We start from the raw sequence: 22,961 nt of genomic DNA, 5'->3' as shown, positions 1-22,961 counted from the left end.
CTCAGAGATCTGAAGGAAAAGAGACAAAATTATGTCCTCAAACCCAGAATGAGTCAGAAAAAGAGAGACCTCTGGAGAGAGGAAAGAGAGGGGGAGGGAGGGGGAAAGAGATGGAGGGAGAGAGATTATTTTACATAAGCATCCCTGGTACTACTGATTTCAGCCATTTCTCAACTAAATTGTAGCTTCTCTTATGGTATTTTGTGTCTATATGTTTACCCATAAGCTTCTGTCTCAAGCAATTAGTAATAAAAACAACCCCATTTGAATTTCTGCATTAAAAAGGAATATACAATTTTCAACTTCTAAAAGGGGATCTTTTTTCATCAGGACAGGAAAGGCAGTAAGTCTTGGAACTTACCTTGGTGAATGCTGGAGACCCAGTTCTTGTGAAGAAATAATCATTTGAAAGCAATCAGAATCCACAGCCACACTGAGTCTGGATCTTGTCAAATTCCGAACAGGTAAAGGACAGAGGTATCAATGAAAAGTGCCAGAGAGATGTTCTCTTGGGAAAGAATAATTGTATATTATATATTTATATATGTATTTATATATATGTATGTATGTAAGTATATATGTGTATTTGTATATATGCAGGTTTGTGTATGTATTCACTCTCGATCTCAAGTTAAAACAAGTCACAAAAAAGTTAAACGATGATGAGAAGAGGTTAGGCTGAAGAAGTAAAACAGTAAAAATATTCAACCAAAGCTTCTCCAGAAAAAAACCAAATCTTCATAAAGGATCCTTAAAACAGGAGAGTTGCAAGAGGTACCGGGACTTAGAAGCTTTTCAGAAAGCCCAGCAGCAGCAGAAAGACAGACGGATGTGCCGGGCTGGGGTCCCAGGTAGGCAGCCCACCTGCCGGCAAGGGCAAAGGGACTCCCATGTTCGCACCGGTGGGAGCCCAGCCGGAGGCCGCAGCAGCGCGGAGAGGCCGGCGGGGGGCTCGCGGCTCCGGCTTCTCCAGCGACGGAGCTGGGTGGTTCCACAGTTCCCAGTGCAGTTCGGATGCTGTTGTTTCAGCAGTGCAGGCAAGAAACCATCCAGGGAAATGACTATTACATCATCTTAAAGGAATATGCTTAGAGAAAGCGGAGGCAGCTCCGAGTCACGTCCTCCTCGGTGACAGGTTGCCAGGACTGACGGGGACGCTGCACCCGGTGGTGGGCACGCGACTTCCAGGCGCTTAGCTCCGGGCTTGGGGCGGGGACGCTGAGACGCTCAGCCACTTCCCTCCCTGTCCTGTCCTGGAGTCTGGAGTTTCCAAGGACCTTTTCTTTGCCATTTCTTTCTTGTCCTTACCTCCACCCCAACACCCCCAACAGCCCAACACAGACACACACAGCAATAACCCTCCACTAGGAAATGAGATTGACACAAGTGATTTTCATTTGAAAAATCTTCAAACAAATCATTTCCACATGCACTGAATTTCTGCTAAAGGGCACATTTCCCCTCTAAAGCTCTTTAAAAAAAATCCCACTGAATGACCCAATCTGCAAGCCATAGTGTTTTTATTCCTTTGATTAAAATCATATTCACTCAAATACCCTCCTCATCCAATCGAATACCCTCCTTTATTTTTTTTCATCCATCTGCCACTGCCACTCCCAGCAAAGAAAAACCAGAAAATAAAAACCATACAGGAATTAATGATGTTCTTTCATAATGAAAAATAAAGCATTGACACCCATAGAAAAAGAATGCCCACAATTTATAACAGTAAGTCATTATCTCTTGGCTTACCTGTAAGAAATTGCTACCTGCAACCATTTCTGGGCTATTTCCTTACTGAGCATCTGTGGACATAGCCCTGCCCCCTCCCAACTTATCCCAAGAGGACTCTGGTGGAAGGCATGCCTGCTAAGAGACATTTTACTCTTGTCCCAGAGGGCTCCCTTAAGTGCATCATTAGAGTGTCAGGAAGGCATTTCCAGGGCAACCTAATCCACTAACAAAGTGCTTCCAGTTGAGCCTGCCAGTCAATAATGGTCCAGCCAACAGCTTACAGTAAGTCGGCCATTTCCCCTTTAAAACACCAGTATCTTAGGGCTCACATTCCTGATAAGAATATACTACTTCATCAATGAATAATATATGTGAGGCATACTCCATCCCAAACAATTGCTATTTAAAAAAATAAAAACCAAAAATGGAGGGGAATGTATGAATTGGATGCATTTATCTGATGGAATACCTGTGTTTATGGCCAACCTTGTCCCCAGAATTAGCTTGAAGATGGACTCAAAAGTTGGATAAGTTAATTTCTGTTTTAACAATTTTTTCTTTCAATAAGCATTGGGTTACTGAACACATTCAGAATATTAGCTAACACTCCAACACCTGATTATATTTGACTTCGTTTCCTTAACTAATGCATTAACCTGTTCTGGCCTCAATCATCAGGATTTTACTGCTGGACCAATCAAGGAAATATTTGTTATGTGGTGCACTTATATCGCCATCTAGTGCCCCAACATATCAGTGCAGATCCAATACATGGGAACTCAGCAGAGCCAAAAAATAATTTTTTTTAAAAACAAACTTTGCTTTTATTTTAAGTTTTTATAGTGATTTGAATTTACTTGACATGCACTATTCACAATGACAATGAAATAAACATTTAATTACCGCCATGTTAAGGAAAAATAAATCTAAATCTAGGCCTATTAAGTGCTGGTTTTGGTTAAAGTAGGCAAATGCTTTTGTTTTCTTTCATTCTTAAAAGAGTGGATCAGTACACCATGAAAATAGCTTTGAAGGTCAGGTATTAAAATATTACGGAACTAGTATGGCAAGAAGTAGAGAAGAGAGTAAGGAAAAATCAGTCTTTAAAATCTAAAAAAACACTTGAGAAATGGACATTAACCATTCCAATTTAAATTGCAAGCCATTAAAGACAGAAACTAAGAATCAGAGAGGTACATAATTTCCACAGAGTCTGCGGCAGAGTAGCACAATAGGCTTCAGTCCACTGCACATTTGGTATGATCAATGTCTTATTTTCAACCTTATATATTTCAGACTACGGATAAGAAGACATAAGTAAAGAAAATGAGAAGAATATCAAAATTACTATATGTTTTTAAAAGCAAGTAATTTTAATCAATCATTTTAAATTGCAAGCCTAAAAGATTTTACAATTTAAAAGAATAATATTCTGAATTTCATAAGTGAAGAGTTCTATTTATTGGAGATTAAGTTATTTTTGAGACAAGTAATTGTTAATTTTTTTTTAAATGGTCTGATGAGACCTAAGAAATTAACACAAAGCATATGTTAATGTCAGGACGGAGGCTCACAGAAAGAGCTGAGTAGAAGAGGAGCAAGGTGAGCCAGTGATTCACACCTCAAGAAACCTCAAATTTTTACTATAAAATTTCTTTTGAAATATGCTTACACATACAGTCACAGAGACACACTCTGAAGGCAGAGAAACATAAAACCTTCACCAGACTACCATAGACTTGTAGCCTGTGATGTGCTGAGGTATCTAAAACACAGACTGAATTTTTAATAAACAACAACAACAATAATAATAAATATCCACAAATATTCTGTTTTCCAGTTATATTGCATTATATTGTTTTGTGCCAACATGCTCCCTATTAATAACGAAGAACTGCTTTGGCAGCTCTCTTTGGGAATATCTACTTTTTAAATCACACAGAGCCTCAAGAATTCAAGACACCTGAGCCTTTCCCCTCCTGAGGAATCAGGGGGTTGTTTAGAGGTTGGCCTGCAGCCTGCTCCTGTTGGGTCCACAGACCTCAGGTTAACCATCTTGATGTGAGTTAGTCCTTGTTCTTTTTGTCTCAGGGACTCAAACAAAGGAGGGGTGAGATTTAGAAGATAAAAGGCTTGAAGGAAAGAAAGCCATACACCATTCAGAGAGACTTAAATAGTGCTGGGGTAAGCAGGCCAGTGTGTCTCTGGGAGGCTGTCAGTGAACCTTCAGAGGAGGCAGGGAGCCAAGCCCAGGCTGCAAGCGTATTCCTGTCCTTCCTGTCAGCAGATAGCACCACTAGTGTTATTATTCTCTCCTGGCAGCTCCTCCGCTGAAACACTGGGATGGCACATTCGGCCGAAGGCTGAATAACAGACAGCAACAGATTTCTCTTAGGGGAAGAGCAAGAAAGAATGCTCCATCCTGCTTTCATGATATTCAGGCCCCTAGAACCTCAAGACGTACCCCAGGTAAATTGTAAAATTAATACGATGAATCTTAGCTTCTGCTTCCTCACCCCTACTTTTCATACACTCCCATAGCTGAATGTTGTAGGATTTATTCTCAAAAGGACAAAATAATTTGAAATCATGTGATCATTTCCCACATCCTCACACCTAACACACCCTTGAAACTCCGTGTCATCAAGTGAAGATAGGTTTTTTGGTGACTATCCTTGCTCTCAGAGAGGGAATTGATCACATAAACTTATTCATACAAAGATGCTGTGCACTCAGGGTGTTACGTATCCCTAAGCAATCCTGCATTATGGCCATCATCTAATAACTTTTGTTTATGGAGGGGAAGCATCAAATCCTCATCTCAGTCATCAGCCCTTGTTGAGCCCTTCCTGGCCAGCTTTGTGACTTTGACCAAAGGATTCAATGTCTCTCAGCCAGAGCAAGATGGCAATAAGATCTGCATCCCATGTGTATTGTGCAGATTAAACATTATGATGCATTTAAATACTCTGGACATTATATAGCTTTTAGTGAATACTTAATACATGCCATTAGTATTCATAACAGTGATAAAAGTAGTTGTAGTCATTGTTGTTAGACCCCAGTAGAGGCATAAGGAAATTATGAAACATGTTCAAAGATTGAAATTCAATTCTACTTCCAAAATCATTGGAGGATTTTCAGGCTTTGGTGAATGAGACCGGGCAACAGCATTGGGGAACTGAAACTAATTACTATTCCAATGGTCAAAAATGGAAACACCACCATCTTTTGCAAGGGATGCTACTTACCTGGCACTATTCTATTCATTCCACGTGGATACATGAAGTGCCCGTGTGGCATCTAGCATGATGCTAGAAAGTTGAGATACAGAGCTGGATTTGATATAATCTTTGAGTTCAAGCAATCACATGCAAGCACACACTCAAATTCAAAATCATACCAATGAAAAAATAACTTAAAAGTCATAGATTCTAGAGCACTGAATTTTATGTCCCAAAATATGCCTGATGCTATACGCATCCTTTGGTCCTGGGTAGTTCACTTATGATTTGGACAGACCGTTTAACCTCAGGTGGCCTCTGCTACCCTATCTATAAAATGAAACTGTCTCTCTTTAAAGAGATCCTGTGACTGATGACAAAATAAAGATAAAATACAGCTGCTAAGTCTTCAAAGACATCCCAGGAAGTAATTTGCTACGTAAGAAACAAAAGATGAAGGCAGCAAACAGCAATCTTTCTTGTTAATGTAAAGCCTTAGGAGAAAGAATTTAGATGAGACTAGAATAATCTTAGAGTTGAAGAAGGAGGCACTTCCAGGTCATCCTCCCTAGCCTCTGATCCAGTTAAAGGTCTGAAGTAATTGAAAACGTGTAGTCTAGTCATTTCTCTCAGTCTCTCCCTGAAGATACTCTTGAAATCGACTCTCACAAAATACAAATGAAAGCAAAAGCTGTTTGGATCACCATGGTGCCTCTGAATGGACGCCTACAGGATACAAAGTTCTTTCAAGTGAGCTATCATTTTGAGATCTCATTTTTAAAAGTAAAAAAAATGCTGCTATGAAAAAAAGTACTGCTCTTCAGATGTAAAGGCAATATTCCTGACTGTATTAGTAGTTTTGGAATGTGTATATGTCTGTACTCATTTCTATAGTAGGAAGCTTTTCTGAAACAAATGATCCAGGTTAGGATTATACAGTTTAACCATGAAGTTGATTATTATGGTTTGGATATGGGGTGTCTCCCAAAAGCTCCTGTGCGAATTCAGGAATACATTAGATTATAAGAACTTTAACCTAATTAGTCCTTTCTAGTTTGAATGAACTGACTGGTGGCATTTGTGGGCTGGTGGGCATGGCTGAAGGAGGTGGGTCATTGGGGTTGTGTCAAGGGTGCATATTCCCTACAGCCCTTTCCCCCGCCTTGACCTAAGCAGTTGTCTTGCATTGGGCCCTTCCTCTATGATGTCTGGCTCTTCTGGGACCCAGAGCAATAGAGTCAGCCACCTATGGACTGAGACCTCTGAAACCATGAGCTCCAAATACACTTTTCCACTTCTAAATTGTTCTTATGGAGTATGTTGGTCACAGTAACACAAAAGCGGACTAAAATATTGATTAAATCCAATTTCTATGGATGTGTTTGAAAACTGTGATCTCATTAGCATGAGGCAGAGCCAAGAGAAATATTGAACCACCCACCTTTCCTTTCTTTCTTTTTTAGACAGGTCTCACTAAGTTGCTGAGGCTGATTTAAACTTGTGCTTCTCCTGCCTCTGCCTCTTTAGTAACTAAGATTACAAGTGCATGCCACTGCACCAAACTTGATTCTGTTTCTTAAAATAGATTGGCAAATGAGGAAAAACAAAATATAGCTGCTCATCAAACACTTGGTTCCATTAAATACACATGTACTATTTTAGTAATAGCTATAAAACAAACAAACAAAAGAGGTCTACCCAATACTCCTACAGTTCTTTACCTACTGTTTAACCATGTCTGTTATTCACTGTATAATGCCTGTTATATATGTTAAGTTATATGTGTTGGACTCTTTCTCATGATGTTTGCTATACATTGTGTAGTGTGTCTTATCTCTTAGTCAAGGAAGAGTGTATTTCTGGGCCAATACTTATCAGTTTTTTATCTCCTGCATAGGACACCCATTTTTCAAAAGACATTGGCAAAGTCGGGAGTAAATAGCTTTGCCTCTCTGAGAATATTCTCATGTATATATTAGGAATAAAAATATCCACTCTGCAGAATAGATGCAAGGATTAGAGATAATGTTCTGAAACTGCTTGGCAGATAGCAAGTGTTCAATAAGTAATGGGCAACATTATATTTATGCTTAACTCGATCACCACTCCCTAACTTCCTCCAATTTCAGTACATACCCCACAGGTGTGTGAGAGGTAGATGGAAGGGGACTGAGTTACTCATTCATGCTGGTGATGTTACTGGTCCCTTTTCTGAGAGCCTGTTCTCCCTGCTAGGATGGGAGTAAGAGAAAGCAAAAGTGATACTGGGAACTCTAATCATGTTTGTCCTTAGAGATTGATAATTACTTAATTTTAAAACTCACACCCTAAGTTGGAAGGTAACTACATATTTCAAAGAATGAGGAATGGAGGAAAGTAAATGAACAGGCTGGCTCATTCAAAATATCTCACATCATTTTATAGTAATTCAGCACTGTCACTTTGGGGTAGCAACTGTTCATAGAAGGCATTTTTTTTCCAACTAAATCAAGACATGTCATATAAGTTTGTTGAAATGAATTGCACCAGTGTCATCCACAGATGGAAAGCAGTAGGAAGAAAGAAGGACAAAGACCACGTAATGAATGGAAAGATTCAGTTCGAGAAGAACAATTGAATTGTTTTAACAGAGAACTTGAGATGTCAAAACTGGGGATTGCAGGTATGCTCTGAACACTACCTTTTTTTCTTATCTTTTGTGTTATTTCTGAGATAACTTAAAATGGGGCTAGATCATTTTTCATTCATCTTGGTATCCCCTAGAAGGTAGCACAAGGTATGACATCTGAAAGATGCTCAATTAATTAATGTTTGTTGAATTTAGTTGCAGGAGCAAGAGTGATATCTTCAGAATGGCCCAAGAAATTGATATGTTAAAAAGCTGACAGGGTTATGTCTGAACAAGCAATGGGTTAGGAACATAAGGCAATTCATTCCAGTTTATTTCTCAAGGCACTTGAATTCTGCATACTAGCAAGGACCTTTTTGTTTGATTGGGCCCCAGAGAAATAAACTGGATGCAAAAACTAGCCTCTTTGAGCCCAGTACTGCAAAGAGGTTATTCAAGTGTTCCACATGAAATGAAACTGGAATGGAAGAAAGACAGACAATTAATAGAAATATTTCTGAAAGAGTAACATTTTACAAAACTGTACTGACACAAGTTTCTTAAAATAAAACCATGCCTGTGGCTAAACAAATTAACAAGATTAATAAGTAAAACTGACCCTAACTGCCAGACAATTTCACACATACCATCTCTTCTTAATTCCTGTATCAACCCTAAACTGTTGGTATTGTGGGGAGAATAAAAGAGTCTCCAAGAGGTTAGGTTACCAGCAGCGGATCACATAAAGCCTATCTTACCCCAAAGGCTCTCTTGACTATACTGAACCTATTCAGGCATGTTATTTTCTTTATTAAATATCCCCAATGTGTACCCAATACTTGGGTTTGGCATCACATAGAGCAATAACACATTTCTAGCTAGATCACCACTGTATCTTCAGTTCTAGTTCAGTGCCAGGCAGAGAGAAAGAGAGCTATAAGTCATTGTCAAAAAAATGATTGTTAGAATAAATTAGCTAATGAATGAGAGAATAAATAAATAAATGAAAGGATAAGCTACCAATGGGAACATTGATATCTAAAAATTTCAGCTGGATACAGCAAGAGTGCAATCTCATGTGGCACATTTAATTTTCTTCACTTACAAAATGTTAGTTCCAAATAGGAGAATAATTTAAGGGTAACAAAAAATAAAAGGTTTCTGAACATAGCATCAGAGGACTGACCCTTCATGCATACAAAAGGATGAGCAATATAGAGGTATCTTTTTTCTTCAGAATTTAGAGGTCTATAGAAATAAGAGATTTTTTTTTTTGGAATAAGAATCTCCCACAGAGCAATCAAATCCTACTTTTTTTTAACTGTTAAGATGTTGGGAAAAGTATTTACTTTAAAAATATTTTGAGATGGTTTCATACATTAGTCACTATGCATCTTTTCCAAAAACATACAGGAAAAGAGGGTAGAAGGCCTGGTACTGATTGATCCACACAGAAACATGTATTGGGCATAAGATTTTAGGGGCAAAGCACACCATTCAAATATGAGAGGGAAAACATCATCCTTTGCTGTACAATGCAGATTTGCAGAACTTCTGCCAAAGAAATTGCATGTTACCATTGTAGACAATGATCTGAACTTCAAGCACATCTCACAATAACCCTAGGGTCTCTCAAAATGACAGGCTGGTGTGCAATGTGCAGTTCCAATCACTACCTGAGGACATCATGCAATCATTTGAGAGGGAGCCAGTGTTGTATATCTTCCTGATAAATCTGGTTGCCATTCATCAGGAAAAAGAATGCTTGTGAACAAATGGAGTGACACACAAAAAAAGATTTATGTATCTGATAGAAACTGGATTCGACCTGATTCCTCCTAACCAACCTCTTGAATTTTTCATATATTTAAATTATGTTTCAAGAGTAGTTATATACAACTGCTGTTGAAGAGTCATCATACTGGACACAGAAGCTACACTTACCCCGGGTGAGACATTTAATAAAATCATAAATTAAGATGAAAACTTGGATAAATGGGCTAGCTACAGAGAAATACTAAATGTCTTATTTGCACCAAAGAGTAAGCAAATACATCCCTTTTATTGCCATTGTATTCAAAGACAATTATATCTTTTAAGTGTAAAATCAGAGAAAGTAACTACCTAAAGGAAGTAACAGATGGAGTCCATGATGAGAACATCAGTGTTTCATAATAATAACAAAAAAGTCACTTACCTTTAAAAACAAATTCACTTACAGAGCCACTGGCTAAGGCTTGGTATATCTCGGTTGGCAAAGTGAATGCTATGTGTAAGCCCCTGAATTCAATCCCAAGCACCACAAAAGAAAAAGAGTTAGAAAGAGCCCCTGGCTTATCAGAGTCCTTTCCCACGGGTCCAGTTCCACTTAGTAATGACAAATTTTGGTTTGTTGTTGTTGTTGTTGACAAAGGTTGTTTAAGTCCAACAAAAGCAACTTTGGGCTCCTTTCAACTCCTTCTCTTCTATGTCTCTTATTGTCACTCACTTCAATATTTATGAATCATGCATCATCTTTACAAGAAACCATCAGGCACTCTAAAAGAGATAGTGATGAATCAGACACAAATTTTACCTTCCATAAGCTTGTTATCCAGTAGGGTAAAACAAAAACAAAAAAAAAATAATTTTGGAGACAACTGAAACACAGAAAACGTAATGACTGCTACAAAGAGAACTTGGGAAAGTTCAATGAGAAATTCAGATCTAACCAAAGACAAAGTCATTTTTTGAAATACTAAGGAACATCATGCTTAGCCCAAAGTACCCATTAATAAATTATTGATGGGCTAAAAAAGTGCCACCTTGCATCACTATACATTTCCTGGGTATGAAGTCAAAGAGGCACTCATCTAGAATTCATTTAGAACCACTCCAGATGGGGCTGGTTCATTAAGGGACTAGTGATCTCAGAAATATTTTATATGTGTATATAAATATAAGTCCATTGCAGCAGTGGACCCAACAGCTAATTTATATTTGGTTCTCAGCCAATAAAGACTAAGAGCCATTTGAGTGGCCCTTCCCAGGCTGTTTACATACTCCTCCAGGGCCCGCTTTCTGCCATTACTTGTACATCTGCAATCTCTTTGGTTCAAGATGGCTGACAAAAGGTGTGTGAGCTACAGTGTTGGGGATGCCACAAAAGATGGTGGAAGATGCTGGATGGAACAAGCAGGCTTCACTGCAACAACTCCAAATGCTTCTGAGGAGATGGTCTAAGACACACAGGTCAGCAGTCAGTTGTTGCCTGGTAGAAATCTTTTGACATGTTGAAGGACAACATAAGCCTCCCTATAGCACAGAAAGATGTGAATAAAACTATAGCCAGAGGCATATCACATCACAACATCAGGAGGCATGAAGAGAAAGAAGGACCATTTCCTAAGATTGATTTCAGCAGCACATACCCAGCCTACTGTATTGCAATACTTATGCATAGCACCAGTCTAATTAATGTGATCATTTCCACGACCAGATTTCTACACTAAAGAGTATATGCCTATAGATTAAGGATGGAGGTGGGGGGAAAGAATTCCAAATACTATTTCTATTTTAACTACCTAGGAAACCCTGTGGTTAAAGATATCCTGAGGATCTGGGAAAGCTGATTGGTGTTGGCCATAGTAGTTCCTCAGGCAATGTGTAATACCAGAAGTCTAATAGAGGAATAGAGTGAGTTTTGATCACACACACACACATACACACACATTCACAGACAATGTTGGAGCAATTGTGGTCAACTTTCATGACTGCAAATAAAGTTTGTCTGACTTGTTGACAATGTTCACAAGTTTGGGATAGAAAAGGAAAGAAATTTATCAAGAAATACTGAAAATTAATGATTACTTTAAACAGCAAAGCCATGGGACAATCATGTTGGACTTTGGAACTAGGAAACTCTAGGGCTGAACCCCAGCTTCATAATTTACAAACTGGGAAAGTCGTCTCATCCCTTTGAGTCACGATTTTTCATCTATGCAGTAGGGATAACAACTGTACTTCCTTTATACAGGGTTTGTGAGAACTAATATGACAATGTATATTAAGTGATTAGTTACCTACCTACTCCATAGACAGAGATCAATAAATATAGCTTTTGGTATTATATTATGTACCTAATGCTTGGTGTATTTTTAAAATGCACTTTCCTCCCAAGCTTATTTACATTATTAGCTCCATGAAAACCTATCACTAATGTTGGCCAATCCTTACTCTGAACCCCTTATAGATCCAAAGGGAAGGAAACAAAGCAATGGCTTACATCTCCTTTGGATATAGACCTCCTAATGAAAGATGTTTGGGGCAGGTCAAAGGGCAACCTATGTCAGTGTTATAATTATTCTCATCTGGATAACATACTTCCAATTGTCGGTATTAACTACCTCTCACCCCATAAGCTCCTGGCCTTGCTCTTCAATTGTTAGCTGTCACTTGTTCCAGCATGGTCCCTTATCCACAAGGATGGTTGGGCTAAAATGTGCACATTTTTTAAGTTCTCTCTCCCCTTTTCTGAACTAATTCATCATCACTATGCAAATGACCCCAAAATCTAAATTTTTGTCTGATCTTTTCCCAACTTTTATATGTCTATTAGACATCTTCACAGGGAACTACCAGCACTTTATACTCATTTTCAGAGCCAAATATCTCTTTGTAACTGGCATCCATTTTATTCCACCAACTTCTCTGTCTCTGTTAATGGCATCACTGGTTCTCTCTCTCTCTCTCTCTCTCTCTCTCTCTCTCTCTCTCTCTCTCTCATGCAAGTGAAAACTCATCAACTGATTTCTCTTTGTTAGAGAGTTTGGCTACTGTAACAAAGTACCTGAGATAATCAACTTATACAGAGAAAATATTTATTTTGGCTCAAAGTTTTGGAGGTTGTAGTTCATGATTGGTTAGCTCCATTGCTTTTAGCCTGGGGCAAGGCAGCACATCATGTCAGAAGCATATGACAGAGCAAAATCTCTTGTGATTTGAGCCTGGGAACAATGAGAAAAAGAATAAGAGGTCAGGGTCCCATAATCCCCTTTGGGGACAGTTCCCAATTACCTAAGAACCTCCCTCTAGGCCCCGCCTGTCAAAGGTTCTGCCACCTCCTGATAACACACCCTGGGGACTAAACTTTTAAGACATGGATGGGCCTTTGGAGGACATTTAGCATCCCAACTATGGCAGGCCCTTTTCTTTGGCTCCCAATAATGAAATCTGTCCACTTTATCTCTAGCATAATTCTTTTAGGTATTTCTTCTTCTATTTGTCCTACCCAGTACTTTGCCTTTTACCTAAATTTGTTTATTCAACAAATAATAATTGAGCATTCTCCATGATCCTGGTAAAGCAGTAAACTGTATGATCAACCTATTGGGGACCAGAGATGAATGACATAGTCAGGTCTTTTCCTTCAGAAGACTTCCATTCTCAGCCAAAAACACAGATTCTAAACAAGTGAACAAATAAAAGAGCAATGTGATTTCAAATAGCTGTGTGCATTATGAATAAAACAGAAGTAAGTGGTAGGAAAGGTATGTCTTGGATAAAGGGCCAAGGAGAAAAGGATGGATACTGCCGGCTGGGACTCTCTAAGAATATGAGCTGAGACAAGAAGTCAGCTCGGAAATCCTGAGACCCGTGTATCCTTGGCTGAAGAATAAGGCTCAGACAGCTGATGTGAGACTGAGCTTGATATTCAAGGAACTGAGAAAAACCACTGGACTGAATGCTGGAGCCTCGCATACCACACTAGAAGTGTGGATTTCATTCTAAGTGTGATGGAAGTCATTGGTGAGTTTAGTCGCAAGTGATGTATGTTATGGTTTACTTGTTTGATTGTTTGTTTTTAATGCTGCTTGCTATGGGAATAATGGGTTCTTAGGGGAGCAAAATTCATAGTAGGGAAATTAGTGAGAAGAATATTCAGGATCCATTATAAATGATGAAGATTTAGACTAGGGTTGAGGAAAAATAAGTGAGGAAAAGCTGCACATGATTGTGGATGCCTTGTGGAAGTATGGGGGAAGTGGAAGTGAGTGGTATTAGCACATGACCTGCTAACTTCCTCCCTGCTTCAAAGCTTTTCATCCAGTTCATTAAACACAAAGCCAACAGTGTGGTCTTTCTAAGGATGCATTCTTTGCCCATATATCTTAGCTGGCTCCTCATTGCTTTATAGAGTAAAGATCAAAGTCCTTGATAAAGTTCAAAGCCCCATGTTATCTGGCTACTTTAAAGATACATACAAATATAAAGAAAAAAAAGAATAACAAAGCAGTCCTGAATTCTTAGAGAAATCTTTGCACAAAGATGAAATTCATAGAAAATGGTACTAGCTTTTGATATATGAGCTCTTTACTTGCTCTTAAAACCTGAAAGTTCTGTCAATGAAAGAGCCACAATATGTCAAGCAGTAGACTTTAACTCCCAAGGAAACAAATAAGAAAGCTTTGGAAACTGAAAGAAATCAAATAATTTTTTGGACACAAATAAATTTATGAATTAATTTTTTGATGACCCTCGATTTCATCCATTCCCCTATTTATAATCTCCAGAGAAAACACAGGTCAAAGGAATACCTTACTACAAAATGTAATGATCTAGTTAGTTAATCATATGGAGAGAGAAAAATTGATAGAATAAATCCATTCATCACATTGAAACTATGATCTGCTTTCCCCTCTGCCTGAAACAAGCATTTTTTAGAAATTGAAAATTCATGTCAGGATCATTAAGCCAACTTGAGAAGTCACTGGAAGTAACAAACAGAGTGACAGAAGAGGGCAGTGCTGTCACAGTCCTTGCATGGACTTGAGGCCTTGACAAAGGGAAACTGAAAGCTACCCTGAGTAACATGGCTCATTTTTTTTTACCCAGGGTCTGAAGTGAGTCTCAGTTTCAATTGCTTATTTCTTCCAACTAGCTAAGTCTCAAGCCCCCAAAGAGAGCAATGAGATCCCCTCTGTGTCTGCCACCTAGATATACCTTGCCATCTCAGTGTGGCCTTAAGAAATATAAGCTCATCTCTATACTTATGTTAGTAATCAATTGTTTGGTCTTTTACAAAACATGTGGTAAAAGAAATTTACCTGACCTGATCATATAAGAAAAATTCTCCATATTTAACATGGAATCATTCAACAGGCCCTAATGTTTCTTTCTACTGTTAGAAAAATGAATGTATACCCAAGCCCTTCCTCAAAAAATGTTTGATGACTGATTCTTTACATAAAATACCAAGACATGAAGGGTCCTGGTCCTCAAGATGACTTAATAGACAAGCTTGGACAAGGATTAGTCAATGGAGAGAGGCTACCAAGTCCCCCACAAGAGTGGTAAAAGTCCCTTATGGTATATGGGGAGGAATGCAGCTTCATGCAGAGCTCATCACCCCTGCCTACTGCCACACTCTCATTTCTCTGAGAAGGGACTTCCACCAATGACTTCAAGTCAGAAGCCCCACTGAAGGGTATGGCTTTCATGGGAAAGTTCTAATCAATATACATTTTGATAACAGTTTAGGAAATAGTTCCACTCCCTACCCCTATCACAAAAGAAAGGGAAAATATGTTCTTATTGACCATTTGGCAAGTGAAGGAATACATGCATTTAATGCATAACATTGGTGACAATTAGGGAAGTTCAACTGTGGCAGAGAATGGGGATTATTGTGTGTAGTGTGGTGCATGTGTGTATCCATTCACTCAAATGATAAATATTCGTTGAGTGTGCTCCATGCACCAGGCATTGATCAAGGCATTAAGAATATAGCAGTGGACATAAAATAGTCAAAGCCTCTCCTTCATGGAGTTTACATCCTAGACAATTAATAAGCACATCAAATGTGAAATCATGATAAGTGCTGTAGAGAAGAATAAAATCAGGAGAGAAGGATATTAATCACTGCATTGCATAGAAGGGGCATTAACAGAAAGAGGTCAGAGGGGACAAGGAAAGAGGTAAGGGGAAGCATGTTCTTTAGTGGTGTAAGCTAAAAAAAGCTTTGTCTAGGCAGGTGAACAAGGAGACATAAAGGAAAGACATTTTCATATAACAATCAACAGTAATAATAGACATAATAGATACCAACTATTAAAATCATATTTAGTGACTATCACTTTGCTAACCATTCTTCAATTTATTCATTACAATAAACCTTATTAGTATAACATTTTGGCACAAGGAAATTAAAAAATCAAAAGAGAGAAAGAGAGAAGGAAGACGGGAGGGGGCCTAAAAAAATAAAAGCAAGAAAGGAAAGGAAGAAAAAGAAGAGAGAGAAAACCAAGGCTCAGGTAAGTCTCTTGCCCCAGGTATCCTATGCTGATGTACAGAGTATGAATTTAGGGGAGTTGACAGTCTGACTCCAAAGACTGTACTTAACCCAGACACTGGATTGGGGTACAGATAAGTTGGGTGACAATATTCATGGACTTTGCCTTGGAATTGTTCATAGACTATAAGAGAGACAAGCTTCTAGAGACATAATGCCAGTGCAGTGAGAGGAGCCATGATGGGGTTCCACAGAGTTAAGGAGACACAGAGGAAATGGCGACTCTGTGCCTGACAAAGGATGGGTGAGGCTCATCCAATGCAGACATACTCACTATGTCTGCATTTATGTTTTATGTAATTCATGGCTCTTGCTGGGCCTGGTTACCCACAACTAATCTGCAGTTCCTTCTAAAGCCTCCTTCCGGTAGATTTCCCCAGGCTGGCCTCTCAGGTTGTGGTTAGTCAGCCTCATCCTGCACATAAGAAGTCATTCTGACACAGGAGCTGCACAAACTCTTTACAGCCACTCTGAAGAAGGAAGAAAAATAACAAGATAGCAACTACCTTAAGTACCCGAATAAAAGAATAAGGAATATGAGAAACATGTGGATTAAAATGAGATGGCTGTACTATGTTACAATAGAAGTGAAAAGGGTAAAGATTCTGGAAAGCCACTCATAATAACTCAAGGCCACAGCTATCTACAGTCACTCAGAGAGGAAATTTGTATTCTCTGAATATTCTCATGACCCAGCACAATTTGATTTAAATCTTGAGTCCTTAAACCAGATCCATGTATGAATATCACAAAGTTCACGAATTCCCTGGAACTGTATGCAAAACAATGTACCTGTTGTGCACTTTCTAGAAATTCCAAACAACTTATCCAAATTTCAATTGAGTATGAAATTTCTCTTAACCCCAAATAGGTTAAGAGCTGTGCTTTGAATATTTTCACAATGGTTGGTCAAAATTTAAATAATTTAGAAATTTCAAAAATCCTAAGTGAGCATTTTGATATCGTTGCTATTCATCACTTTTATTAAAGTGTTTGCAAATTCATGTGCCACTTATGTCCCCACACATGAGTATGAGGCATTAACATGATCCCAGAGCTTGCCTTTGATTATGTTGTGCATTATTGACCTTCTATCTTCCTTTTGGAACTTCTGTGTAGGAAGATTAGCTCATCAAAGAAGGTATCAGTCAGTTCAATAGTGGTTCCCAGCCTCCATATATGTTGGCAATGAGGGGTGACAGATGGGATGGATATTTGATTGGAAAGGACAGAATCACCTCACCTATCTGGTGTTTTCAAGCTATACACACCCTCCCACCCAAGACTTCTCCATTTCACTACTCCTATTCCAGTCCTTACTATCATCAATTCAAGTTTCTATTGATACTTTCTCCTTATGTATATTTGGATCACTCTAGGCATAATAACTTAATTTAGTCTTCTCTTTGTTAAATTTGTTCTCTAGTCATTGAAGAGGTATAGAGAATAGTGGAGAATCATTCATCTCTTAACTGAAGCTGCTCAAAGGCAAACTTTCCAGAGCTTGAAATGTTCTACCTACCAAGCACCAACCTCTCAAATTTTAAGTATCCTTAGAGGTTTAAGAAACAAGTTTAGAGTCATAAAATCCACCTCCAGCTATATAACTCTATACTCCACCAGAAAAATGAATCATTAACACTACATTCTATTGAAAGACTTAAGAAAAGATAATCTAAGATGAGAATTTAGCCTCAAAGATTTCTTAGCTACAAGATAACAGAAATCATGGGGAAAAATATAGGGCAAATATTTATTAGCTTTTCAGAACAAAGGAAAATTTGCATAAAAAGTATCCAATCAATAGAAAAATCAGATAAAATCAAAAGTTCATTATTGACAAAAATTTGCCTAACATCTTCTTTTTACATCAAGAAAATCTTTTGGTTGTGACAAGCAAGAAACCTATAATGACTGGTGATTACTAGAGTTTTTGCCTCGCCTAGTGAAGAACAACTCCAAATATATAATTTCCCAGTCTTCCTGTATGTAGAAGCTATTCTCCATGGTAAGTGTGCTACATACTAAATCAACCACATCAACTTCTGGGGTCAGGGTAGGCTGGAGCAGTGGTTACTGAAGAACTGACATGTGCAAATATCTTTCTAAGAAACCTCAGCCTAAGACAGAATAGTTGCTAGCAACAATATTCTAATCTTCCTTCTGGCTGGTTCTCAGTAAATAGTCTCCTCCTTAAACATTTAATACAACTTAAAGACATCTCACATTTGTAGAATAGTTTTTACAGGTGAAACTAAAGATTGCACAGAAGGTTTAAATAACGACATAACTCTGAGGTATAAAATTCAGAAATCACCTGCCAAAGAAGAAATCCAATGAGCAAGTAAGTAATTAAAAATTCTACCTCCTGCTACCCGTGGATCATTAATGACTCAGTGAAGACATATCATCTTCACATCTTTGCTGTATATGTTCTATCAATAAAAACTTAAATTTGAAGAGAAGGGAGTACCCAAGTGATATTCTGATATAGCTAAAAAAATAAACAGCATCTCTCTTTTCTCTTTCTCAGTCATCAGCATCAGCTTTTGCATTTCAAACTCCAAATTTAATGTGAAGAAAACTTTAATATCACAATGACCTTTCTAGACTTTAGGATGGGACCCTGTTATTTTTCCATTTCTACCTTTAAAAAGAGAAAGGCAGTTCTAAGAATGTGATGAAAATGATGCCTGAAATTATGCACTCAATCGACATAGTAACTATGATTACAATAATGAACCAGGATAATGTGTTATGTTATTGACAGGTAGAAAATTGTTATAAGTGGTTTGCAATATCCATGGCTAATAGTCTGGTGAAAACGAGTCTAAGAAATAAATGAGATTTGTCAGATCTCTCAAATACATGCATAAGATTTGTGCCCTATGGATTATGCCTTTTATATTTATATATCTGTAATTTCAGAACTCAGAAGTCCTAAGGAGTATCTTGACACCTTGCTGAGTGATTATCTGAATAATGTTTGTCTCCACCAACAATAATGTAAGCTCTACAAAGGAAGGAATAATGTCTATTTGTGTTCGTCACTGTAACCTGTCCCTAGCATCTTGCACAATGCCTGACTCATAATGGGTCTTCAATAAAGGGTCATTGAATTGATGGATGAATTAACACATTGCCAGTCCTTCCTTCCCTCCGTCCTTCCTCCAACCCCTCTCTTTATGGCTCTCTGTCAATTTTCTGGTGAGGAAAGTGATGCCATGAAAAGTTTCATGGGTGATATCACAACAAATTGTTAAAGTGAATCTACAACTAGGGCTCTTCTTCTTCTAGCCACCCTGTACTTTAGGTGATCCTATCTCCTTGCCATTCTTTAGTAAGAACTATAGTTCTCATCACCACTTGATATATGACAACTCTAAAAGAAAATGCAAAAATCTTGCCTTGAACATTGTTTGCAAGATGCTAAAACTTGAACAAACATGTGGTATATTGCCTTGGAAGCTTGGTCTGGTGTTGGGAGTGTGTTGAAGAAAAAATGAGAATACCTTAAGAAGAGTTGAATATTTGCCTAAACAAACTGGTTTAAATCTTCTTCTGCTGTCTTTTAACTAGTGAAAGAATTATGAATGAGACTTTGCAACTATTTCTTTAAACTACAAAACTGGAATATCATTAAAAGATTTATACAGAAAAGAGTCAATGTTTATGATGATGAAGAGCTCTGACTGGCAACATGGATAACTTATTACTTAAACTTTCAACCACGTTTCATTAGGCTCTGAACAGGGACTATAGGTCATTGATTCCTCCTTTCCTTTTTAAAATTAGGATCTAGCACAAACTTGATACAATAAATTTTATACTTATATATTTTCCCCTTAAATCTATAGAGTTTAGTTACTAGTATCAGTCATAATTATTTTCTGGGTTGACCAAATGAGGGTTTCTGATGCCTTTTTTGATTATGAACATCAGGCATTGACATAATTGATGGAAATTAATCAAGCAATGGATTCCTTCTTGCAATACAGACAATTTGCATTTAATTTTCCATAAACCACAATCCAATTTTATACAAAAGAGGCATCCAGGAAGAAAGCACAAAAGAAGATGAGGATAATATTTTTAAATGACTGAGTGTCACAAAGGCAAAACAATGTGGTTAAGTACAGAGATTCTAAAGCCAATTACTTGGGTACTAGTCCTGGCTCCACTTCCCTGCATCATGTGACTTTGGATAAACCACTTCTCTGTGCTTCTGTCTTCCTCTGCAAACTGAGGATAGTGATAGTATCCATCTTAACAGAAAGTTTTGAGGATTAAGAATCTTATGTGTGTGGTACTTAAGATAATGCCTGGCATATAACAAGTGCAAGTTTTGTTATTATTATCATTATTGCTCATATCTTAAATAAATAATGATATGGCACATTAAATGAGAAGGAAAATTGGCTTTTATCATATTGTTAAGATTTTTCTGTATACATAGAAAGTAACTGATGAACTGAAAGTGACTGTTGGTAGCAAAGGACTTAAATAGGAATTTCTCCATGGAAGATAAACAAGTGGTTAACAAGCATCAATGCTCAACATCACCATTCTTTAGGGAAATGCAATGAGCTCTCACCTCACCCCCCATCGGATGGCTGCTATGAAAACAAACAAACAAAACAACACGTGTGGGCCAGAAAGTAGAGAAACTGGAACATTTGTACACTGTTGTTGAAAATGTTAAATAGTGTAGCTGCTATGAAAAAGAGGATGGCAGTTTCTCAGTAAATTAAAAATAAAATTACCATTTGATCTAGCACACCTGTTTATATGTACAAAAGAATTGAAATCAGGGTCTCAAAGAGCTATTGGTATATGCATGTTCATAGGAGCAATTATTCACTACAGGTAAAAGATGGAAGCAACTTAAACATCTATCCATCAGTGGATGATGGGATAAATAAAATATATATAAATAAAATATAGTATAAACTTTTATTTTTATGATTTATCAAATATTTTATGAACACCTCCCATTTGTTAGGCACTGTTCTTGTTCATCAACTAACAATCCTGCCTGTCCTTCTGAGGCGTATTTCTAATATAATACATAATTTCTAGGTCCAGCAGGATATGTGACAGTCTGACAGTCTTACTACCAAAAGTTCTCTGGGTTTAATTTTTCTCATCAGTAAAATGAAGTATGTGTGGTAAGGAACAAAATGAAACTTTTCCTTTGTGCATCTGAAAATATTGGAAAAATGATATGCAAATACCATATGAATGAAGATATAAAAAACCACTAGGGGGCAAGATGAGCATGGTATAAACATTCTACTGATAGGAAATTCTAGAAACAAACAGGAGCATTTTATTATGCATCATGAAAAAATAAGCAAACAGCAAAGGCTGGATATCACTGGATGTAGGCAGAGTGCTACAGAATAGTTTTCCAAATGTGCTTGATTCTGCCAACAAAGTATTTGATTAGAGACTATGTTTTTATGAGTAATAGCTGTGCAAGAAGCAGAATGCTTGATTTCATAATTGACTAGAATCTATAAATGCATATAATAATAGTAAGACTGTGTCTACAGAACCACAAAACAACCACCAATATATTCAAACTTGAAGTAGCTCTTTACTCATGAGTTAGGATCTAAATAATACACATGTGGAATTCTTTCTTTTACTTTTTTTTTTTTTTGGTAGGGGGATAAGTGGTGTACCCACTCTTACATTTTTAACTTTTTCATTTTTTATAGTATAAATTTAAGGTACATGACACAATGTTCTAATATACATATATGTAACAAAATCATTATTAGTAGAGATAAGCAATTTAACACATCCAATATGTCAGAGTTACCTTTTGTGTGATAAGAGCACCTAAAATCTACTCCAGGAGAATTTCTAGCACATATTGCAATATTATTGACTTCAGCCCTCATGCTATATTTTAGACTTCCAGATTTATTTGTCCTATATAACTTCTACTCTCTACCCCTTGACCAACATCTCCTCAGTATTCCTCCATCCTGTCTCTGATAACCACTCATCTACTTACACCTTCACATATTCAAGTTATTAGAGTTCTTTAGATTGTATGTTTTTATAATAGAAATCATGCAATATTTTTCTTTTTGTGTCTGGCTAATTTTTCTTAATATAATATACTTCAATTTCACCATGTTGTCATAAATGGCAGAATTTGTCCTTTTTTTAAACTGAGCAATGTGTTTGTGGGTGTGCTTCAATTTCTTTTTTCATTGATGGTCATTTAGGTTTTTCCCTTTTTTGGCTATTCTGAATAATTCTACTATGAACATGGAGTGCAGATGTTTCTACAAGATGCTGATTTCATTTCCTTGGGTAGGTATTCACAAGAGGGACTGCTAAACAGAGATTGCTGCTAACTAGTACCAACATCTCTGATTGCAAAACAACATTTTTCCCACTTTCATCCCATTGGAAAGTGGTAGTTCTAAAACTTGTCAAAAATCTTTGACCAGTCTTCCCATCAAAAGTTGGAGTTCTCTAGTTCCTTTTTTTTTTTAAATACAGTGCTGAGGATCAAACACAGCTTTGTATATGCTAGGCAAATGCTCTGCCAGTAAGCTATACTGGACTACCACCACCACCACCCACCCTTCCCTTTCACTCACACTTGTTATAGGAGCTACTTGGGAGTCAGAGGCAGGAGGGTTTCAAGTTCAAGGACCTGGGCAACTTAGGGAGGCTCTTGCTCAAAATAACATAAAATGAGCTGGAGATGTAGGTCAGTGGTAAAGCACTTCTTAGCATGTAGAAGACCTTGGATTCATACTCATAAACCCTACTCCCAGGACACACCACTCCTTTCTAGCCTATACAATGCATTTGAAGTGATGTGTGACTTCCCACGATAGTGTAGAAACTTTCATTTGATTCTCAGGATGCTCTCAGGATAGATGCTCTTCCTTAGGATCTAGCCACTGCACTTTGAGAAAGCCTATGACATATGGAGAAGCAGGATACAGGTGCTCTGGGTGAGAGCTCTAGTGAAGATTCCAGCAGTCATCATCAGCAGCAGCAGTGGTCAGATATGTGAGTGAGAGGCTCTGGAGCC

This window comes from Urocitellus parryii, chromosome 1, assembly GCF_045843805.1.
Source record: "Urocitellus parryii isolate mUroPar1 chromosome 1, mUroPar1.hap1, whole genome shotgun sequence".
Classification (NCBI taxonomy): Eukaryota; Metazoa; Chordata; class Mammalia; order Rodentia; family Sciuridae; genus Urocitellus; species Urocitellus parryii.
The sequence above is the reverse complement of the archived record's forward strand: the minus strand, read 5'-3'. Positions refer to the sequence as shown.